The sequence below is a fragment of the Pituophis catenifer genome, unplaced genomic scaffold, assembly GCF_029215685.1.
Source record: "Pituophis catenifer annectens isolate HBS135680 unplaced genomic scaffold, rPitCat1.0.hap2 SCAF_3, whole genome shotgun sequence".
Classification (NCBI taxonomy): domain Eukaryota; kingdom Metazoa; phylum Chordata; class Lepidosauria; order Squamata; family Colubridae; genus Pituophis; species Pituophis catenifer.
Window position 1 is genome coordinate 46,973,904 of NW_027256883.1, and position 8,673 is coordinate 46,982,576.

Genomic DNA, 8,673 nt, shown 5'->3' on the forward strand with positions numbered 1-8,673 from the left:
TAGGTCAAATTTCAATATTAACCAGTTTAATCTAATTTTAATGGTAACAATCCAAAATATAATGATATTAGTTTTTTAAATAAATAGTTCCGGCGTTTTAAAATACCTAACCAAAACATGCCTGTCCAATTTAAAGATCCAATTTTCTGTATTTTTAAAGGGTTTTGCCTTTCTCCCTTTGATTCTTTTTCATTCAATTTTGAAATTATTCTCGAATAATTGCTGTTAAATTGCTGCTTTTAACAATAGCAGTGAGCCTCTCTTTTCCTGGATATTCTTTTTGGGTTGAGTTTTAGATAAAAAGGATTCTTCTCACCTAGTTCCAGACACTGTTCACCAACTCTGCTCCAGTACAGTTCTTAGATGTTTCTTGGCTGTCCCAGCTTCGTGGCAGCCATCTTTAGGCTGCCTCTTCTCCTTGCCGTGACATAGAGAGAAAAAAGGCTGGGATTCAGCAGGAGAGTTGCAATCTCTCCTGCGACCTCTCAGGGCATCCCTTCTTTACTTTGCCGCCCCTACAGGGTAGCTTTGGCTCCTCTCAGAGCCCACAAACAGGGAGAACTCAGCAGAGGGAACGCGGAGACACTTTCTGCATCTGATATTGCCACGATGTCAGCCGGAAGTCTGTAGAGTTATAAATTATGTAGCAATTACTTTGACATACTGACTATGGCCAAAAGAAATGAGGCTATGTTTTCATGTACAAGGTCTCCATTCATCTCAGGCTTCTGAAGTAAAGAAGCAGGAATACTAAATGAAGCCTAAGACATTTTGCTATCAAAACAATAGTACTTCATGGTTCTAGAGAGGAGGAGGAGGAGGAGGAGGAGGAGGAGGAGGAGGAGGAGGAGGAGGAGGAGGAGGAGGAGGAGGAGGAGGAGGATATAAGGGTGTTATCCATGTACATGTGAATGGCACTTGAATATTGAGCTCAAAATTCTTCATAGCACATACAGTACACTACTTAACAATAGCTGAAAGTCAACGGAGAAAGACCTGTATGTACCATCCTGGTACTCTGGTTAAATGGATCGTACTGATATAATAATAGAAGACTCTTGCTTGTAGAATTTGCACACATACAGCTTTGAGAATTTTATTTCATTAAAACAGAAATAATCAGTTAAGCATGGGGCATGACGTCTTCCCTGGTATGTGTGTTCAGTTGACCCAAATCCCAGGGGAAGAGGGAATGTAGCACTTTGTGTTCAGTGTAACTCATAGTTAATTTCATAAAAGGACATATTCTTGCCACCTCTGTAGTTAGGATCCAAACGTGTCAGACAAAGCTTCAAAGCTATGTGATATTTTGGGAGGTTATTTTCTCACACTTTGGGAATTAATTTGGACCCAAGAGACTATCAGGCTCTCAATGCAGTAGCATTTAGAAAAGGGAGAGCAACTCTCAATCACATTAAAATTGGCCAAAGTACAGTCAGTTACCTTGTGAGTTTTTATCTGCTTTGGATAATGTCAGTCTGATCAACTGCTGTGTGCATTCTGTCATCTTTGCTGCTGGGAGAAAACTTTGGAGAAGTTTGAAATGTAAGGAAGAAGAGAAAAGAAGGAAACCTGCAAATCATGACTGCAAAATTTTGATTTGGGTGAGGATTTGTCATACAGAAGTTTTAGGGAGCGTGTTTAACAATGTGGCAATGAAAGCCAGAAGTTTGGAGCTCTCACTACTGAGATATTTAATCTATCCTGTAATGGTGTTAGGTTGAAGTGTCAAAATTCAATGGTTTTTATAAATTTGGAGGACAAAATACCCCCCATGGATTGGCTTTTACTTCTTAAGACCAAACACAATGGAGAATTAAGTTTATTGATGAAATTACAACATATTTTCTTCTTTTTTAAAAAAAAGAAAGAAAAGAAAAAAGGCCAGGCCACAATTTCTAGCTACTTTTAGCTACAGAAAAGATAGTTATAATACAGAATGACACACTAGTGTCCATCAGAGGAAAGCAAGAGAGAAATATTATAAATAAATAAAGTGATTAAATCTATCCTGAAATAGTGTTTTCTGAAGCCACTTCTAAGATTGAGGTAAAGGGAGATATTTTATTATTTTGTTTCATTTTAGAATTATTTTGCCTTTCTTCCAGGAACTCACAGTAGCACCACAAAAGGTCCCTGTGAAATAGGTTAGACTTTTGAGGAAGTGACTGGCTCAAAATCACGTCAATTTTCATGTGGTCACTTTGGTTCCAGTCCAACATGCTAACTATGATATATATATATATATATATATTTTTCCTGAAATACTGTGCTATACTAACTTGGTAAATTTATCCAGAAATTGGCATAGGTACTCCACATACCAACGGACAGCCATTTCTTTACTCACTATATTGCCTTCTATTTCAGGTTATGGAATTGTACAGTACTATGTGCCAAATTGCTTAAGATTGGGTTATATCATGTCCCATTCCAAAGTAGTGCTTTTAATTAACTTCCTGAATGTTCATGCTAATGAAAATTGACTTGAAAAGAAATATATTCTAAGCACAAGACAGTACCCTGAGTCCAATCTCAGCTCCAGTATTGACCATATCCATTTATTTAGTTGTTTCCAAGTTAAGAAATTTACTCCTATTAAATGCATTAGCAACCATTTAGGTAACCTATAAATATGTTTTTATTTGGTCAAGATTTTAAACTGTTAATTGGTTTTACGATTAACAGCATTAGCTTTTAATCTTCTGTATCATGTTTTAACTTATGGCAGCAACTTGGTTTTTTGATCAGGAAAGTAAAGGATGCAATGAATGATAATAACAATATTGATAAATATCAATGCGCTTATGTTTTGTTTTAGGCATTTATAAAAAGCTTTAATTGTATTTTTATTAGTCATATATTTTTCATAACTCAGTTTAAAGTCATATCTGAATATAGTAGGAAGATATATAAAATTCAATACACATACTTTCTATCCATTTTGATATGTGTCCAACATGTCATATAATAATTCAGAGTCTCAGGATATGACTGAGGAAGCTAACTAATGCTTAGCTAACTGTGATTTGTAATTACAATTACAGATATTACCATACCTTTATTATCAAAACGATCATTTGAAACCTGTTTGCAAACTATGGTTTATAGTATTATGGCATTATTTCTAAATTTATCAAACATTAACTACAATTGTACTATCTTTTTTAGTTTGAAAGCCTCCAGAAATTTGAGCTTTAAGTAAACTTTAAATATCCAAATAAATCAGCAAAATAAACCATTGTTTATTAGACATGCAGTACTGTTTGCAATTCTTGTGATATTATCATCAATAATTTCAACATTTCACACAGTTTCATTCAGAACAGTTTTACGGAAGAAGTTGCTAGTCCCTACAACTGAGTTGTAGAGACTCTGTTCAGTTTTTCCTGAATTTCAAAACTATTATGTTTCTATATTCCTGTGATGCAACATGTGCTACTTAGTTTGCACTCCTTTCCACATTTTTTTTTTTTTGGTGAAATAATGATCTTAACTATTTCCTAAGGGGTTAATTATTGCAAAGAGTGTCTAAATCTGCAGAATGATAAAAATAAACATACAGAAGAGTTAAAAGAAAGAAAGACATTATATATACAAGCAGAGTCTTTTCCCCAGATAGCATTTTAGTAAAAATAAAAGGTTGTCTGGACAGCCTCATGATTCATCTCCATTGCCATCTGTTAGGAGAAATGAACCATCTTCGCTCATTAAATCATAAACGATTCTCTTTTATAAATTTGTGCTGACCTATTGACCTGAAGCCTAATCACTCAGATAAAGACATAGCATAGTGATGACGGATGCTTTTAAACCCACTTTCTGCTTAGCTTTACATCAGTGTTCAGGAATGCTATTATCCTGTTTTCCATGCTATATTTAAGGCAATTAATATTTCAATCATCCAGTAAGCCAGCAAAAGCATCAGATCTCCACTTCTAACATATTGGGAAACTTGAATACCTACAGAACATTGGGAAGAGAGAGAGAGAATCTATATTTTTTTTCTAATTCGCATGCAAAGTTGAAAAATTATCAATGTTTGTAATCATAGATTCCAATGAATTGAGTAAGGGATAGGGAGAGACAACAGACTGGAAAATATTAAGTTTAATAAGCTGATAATCTTATTGTACGGAGCAGTCCTACTTGGATTTTAACTTGGAATTTTAACATTTCCCTGAATGTGAAACATCAAGAGTCAAATAGGAACATTTCTGTAGTTCAAAATAACAACTACTATTATTTTGAGAAATGCCACGGGTGTACAGTTGAATACCAATTATGATCTAATAAATGGGCCATTTTTTGACCAGCTATAACACCGTACTACAGAAGAAATAACACGTGAAAGAATATGGACATTGCTTAGTTTTCATTTCAGATTTCCAACTCAAAAATTATGGAACAGCAAATTCAGGACAAAAGTATCTCCAGCCAATGGGAGATTTTTTTTCAGGAAACGACACATAGTTACAGTTGCTTGTAAGTTAACAATATTAAACAATGCCCACAACAATTTGTAACTCTTTAATTAATTAGAAAAGGGTGGGAGGTGGGGGAAACCTGACAGTGCAGTTTCACTTTCTCATCCTTAATCTGTAGCTTTGTAATATGCAAACAGCTAAGAATCTGAAGCCGAAACAGAGTTGAATTCTCTTATGATAAAGACTTTTAAACCTTTATCTCCTCTTCCCCTTCTTTCTATCCTGTTTGGATAGTCTAAATAGTTTCTCTTTCACTGCTTCCAATGGGATGGAAACATTTTTTCAAAACAAAACAAGGGGACAGAAAGCCATATTCTGCTTTCTGTATTATTTTCATTGTATTTCTCTATTACTCTAGCTTTCAACTGGCAGAATATTCCAGGTCAGGGGCCAAAGTCAACTCAAACCAGAGACTTTTTGTAGCTCAGAGTAACCAGATATTACTTTGTCAAGTGCTCCAAATGCTATCGTCAGCTCATTCATTGCTCAGCCTTATACCAAAATTATCGTCTGTCACATTTCTGAGCAAAGCTTCAATATATACCACATTATAACAGTGACAATTCACAATAGTAGTATTTGATGATAACTGGATCCTCCTTGTTATGAAGGGGAACAAACTTTTAATTAAAAACAGTGAGGCGCTTCCTGCTAACAATAGGCCTTTGAAGAGGTAAAACCTGTCATCAGCCAGCTTTTAATGTATATTAAGTTAACAGCACCTTGGATGAAGAGAAATGAAAAATACATGACACCAAGTCAAAGAAAAAGTGCATAATTACAAATAATTAACAATTATGAATCATCGCTTTTATTTTTTCCACTGGGAAATATTTCCTCTATTTCTGTATTTAGGGCTCATATTCTTTATTCTCTGTCTAGATAAGTGGCTAATGAAGCTGCAGTTATAAAGACTGTGTTTTCAAGAAGTCAGAAAAGGAAATATTTCCGGTTTTATAGATTCATGAAAGCTTTTAGACTTAAATATCTTTTTTTATTTTGAAAATACACTACTGACTTCTCTATCTCTCCACCCACACCCTGGAACAGCATCTCCTGCCTTTGAGATATGGATGACGCCCAGTTTCCTGGGGTTCTGGAAAGCCCTCAACATCTGGCTCTGTTCCCAGTCCTGGAGTTTCTGAATATATTTGTGGAGCCCTTGTCATATGTGTACTGTTTATTGTTCTGGTTATTTTAATCCAGGCTGCCTATTTATGTGTTTTTAAACTGTTTGTCTTTTTTTTTAAAGATTTGTAAACTGCCCAGAGTGTAATAGACTGGGTGGCCATAAAAAAAATAATAAATTGAATTTCTACTTACATGTGTTTTTAGCCCATGGTATTTTCAATAGTAGATTTAGAGATTGTTTTCAATATTATTGCATAGGCATATGGTATTGTATGGAATAATGAGATGAATTCAAGCTACTTTATACATTATGATTTGAATACAGTGACCATACGCACTTTATTATTATAAAGGGAAGTCCTTTATTTCAGAAAGCTATTCTTTAGATGTCTTTCTTTCACACAAATTCACTTTTGTTCTTTGTTTTGGTTGTTTAATTTGTGCAGTACAAATGGTACCAGATGGGAGGGATATGATGCAGACTCAGTCAGTTAAAGCATTTTAATGGGCAGAATCTAAGAAAAGATACTTTTTTGCCATTAACCTCATTCTATGAAATATGTTGTCCCCTGAAGTGAGGTTGGCTTCCATTCTGCTTGTTTTCTGGAAGAGCATGAAGATATGGCTCTAATACGGAATATTGAGATTTAAAAGTGACATGCAACCCTGGGGGGTAGCTGATAGTTTGATGCAACTTCTCTGTCTTTTTAACTTTATTTCTGCATGGATTTTTATGTGTATTTCATCACTTTTTTTTTTTTACTTTAAAACCATCCAGTCATTTAGATGGTGAGATCATAGATGTATAAATTTTATTAATAAATAGAATAAGCAATCTTTCCCATTGAAAATAGGGAAATTGAGCTGTCATTTTAAAATGAGTTTATATATTGTTTTATTTTATATATTTTTATTAGAATATGCAGGGGTTTTTTTGTTTTTCTTGGTTTTGCTCTTGAATATTCCTTTGTAAAGCAAAGTTATAAACATAAGTATTTTTTAATTATCTTTTTATCCCTATCTATGGAGATTCTTAGTTATCCAGGTCATGGTGTCCCAAAGATGCTTTTTCAAAAGATAACTGGGCTTTGGTTTTTCCATGAAGTTGTTTCGCTTCTCATCTAAGAAGCTTCTTCAATTCAGTTCTTCTTCTTCAGAACTGAAAAAGCTTCTTGGATGAGAAGCAAAATGTCTTCAAGGAACAACAAAGTTGAGTTGCCTTTTCAAAAAGCAACTTTGGGACAGCCAAGAGAATATGGTTACTGTGATTGGTGGATGCCCCCTTAACTGGCATTCCATAAAGCTCTGTCACCTGTCCTTCCCTGGCCTGGAGTTTGAGGTATTTGTGGAGCGCTTCTTATACCCGTAGATGTTATCATTACTGTATCTACTGTTATCAGTAGACCAGGATGCCTGAGGATGTGAGTTTATGTGTACATTTAATAGTTTTTATTACTCCTGGATTTTGTAAGCCACCCAGAGTCTAATAGAGTGGGCAGCTATGATGCATTTAACAAAGGAGCCTTGGTAGTACAGTGGTTTAATGCACCCTGTAATTAACACAGCTGCCTGCAATTTCTGCAGGTTCGAATCTTACCAGGCTCAAGGTTGACTCAGCCTTCCATCCTTTCTAAGGTAGGTTAAATGAGGACCCAGTTTGTGGGGGCAATAAGATGACTTTGTATAAATATACAAAAATATGAAGGCTATTGCTTAACGCATTATAAGCCGCCCTGAGTCTCTGGAGAAGGGCGGGATATAAATCAAATTAAAAAAAAAATTAAATTACATTAAATTATATTATCAGTATGACACTGATATAAAGCCAGTAATGCATATCTTCTTGTCCCACTCAATTAGGAAGTCAAGGCTGCTTGCTAAATTCTTCTAATGATAATCAAAATATCAAGCTGTAGATATATTTAAAATTGAATAAAAATAATAAAGCAACTTATTTACAATGTTTTATTATGTTTTTGCATCTAGGCAATTCTAAATGCCTAGAATTAACCATTTCATTTGCCTGCCAATCTAGCCATAATAAGTTAGGGGTGAGAATTTCACTTAAAGACATTTGTAGGGTTCCAAATTAATGCAGATCAGCCTAGAATAAGATCAAAGACTTGGTTAGGTGATCTGTCTAGTTCAGTGGTGGGTTGCCCCTGGTTCGCAGCAGTTCTATAGAACCGGTAGTAAAACCGGTGGGAGGCTCTGCCCACTGACCCCGACAACACCAGAATGCTGCTGCGCAGACGAGTCCGTGCATGCATGAGTGAAGCGAGCACGCGCGCACGGCCCCATTGCAAACCAGTAGTAAAGGTAAGTAGAACCCACCCCTGGTCTAGCTCAATAAAAGATTATCGGTAACCTCTTGGCTTAACTGGTACTTGTACTGGATTAATGCATGAGGATTTCTATGAGATTTCTATATAAGTCTGACTAGTCATTTATCATCAAAGATAGTTTTTAGATATGCCATTTAATAGCAAAGTTTTATTTAAACATTTTTTCAAATCTGCCAGTACTTAAATGGCAACCAAAATGGCTGACACCAGCTTCTATTGACATACACTTGCTGCTCCAGACCCATGGCTAAATGTCAGCCAACCAAATATTATTTTGATCTATATTGCAAAATCTATACAAAGCAAATAATGAAAACAGTCATCTAGTTTAATATATGCATGTTTTGGTCCATTTTTGAAACTCATAATAGCAAAACATAAAAGCAATGTATTTAAATTAAAATGTAAATATATTCATATGTTTCCAATTAGTAAAATAGTTAAATATTTAGAATTATACAAATGTGTTTGATATTATAGCATTAGCACTTAGACTTATATACCACTTAACAGTGCTTTACAGCCCTTTCTAAGTGATTTACAGAGTGAGCATATTGCTCTCAACAATCTAGGTTCTCATTTTACCGACCTGGGAAGGATGGAAGGCTGAGTCAACCTTGAACCTGGTAAGATTCAAAATGCCAAATTGCAGTCAGCCGGCAGTCAGCAAAAGTAGCCAGTGGTACTGCATTCTAACCAGTGCGCCAGCA

At 35.1% G+C, this 8,673-nt stretch overlaps 1 long non-coding RNA gene across 1 annotated transcript in view; it reads right to left on the reverse strand.

Annotated features, from left to right (window-relative positions):
- The window catches only part of LOC139314739 (uncharacterized), a 42,628-nt gene extending 42,223 nt beyond the window's left edge, over positions 1-405 (reverse strand). The window contains exon 1 of the long non-coding RNA XR_011600213.1: positions 317-405. This is a non-coding gene — a long non-coding RNA (uncharacterized lncRNA). The remainder of the gene's footprint in view (positions 1-316) is intronic.
- Between the last annotated feature and the right edge of the window lie 8,268 nt (positions 406-8,673).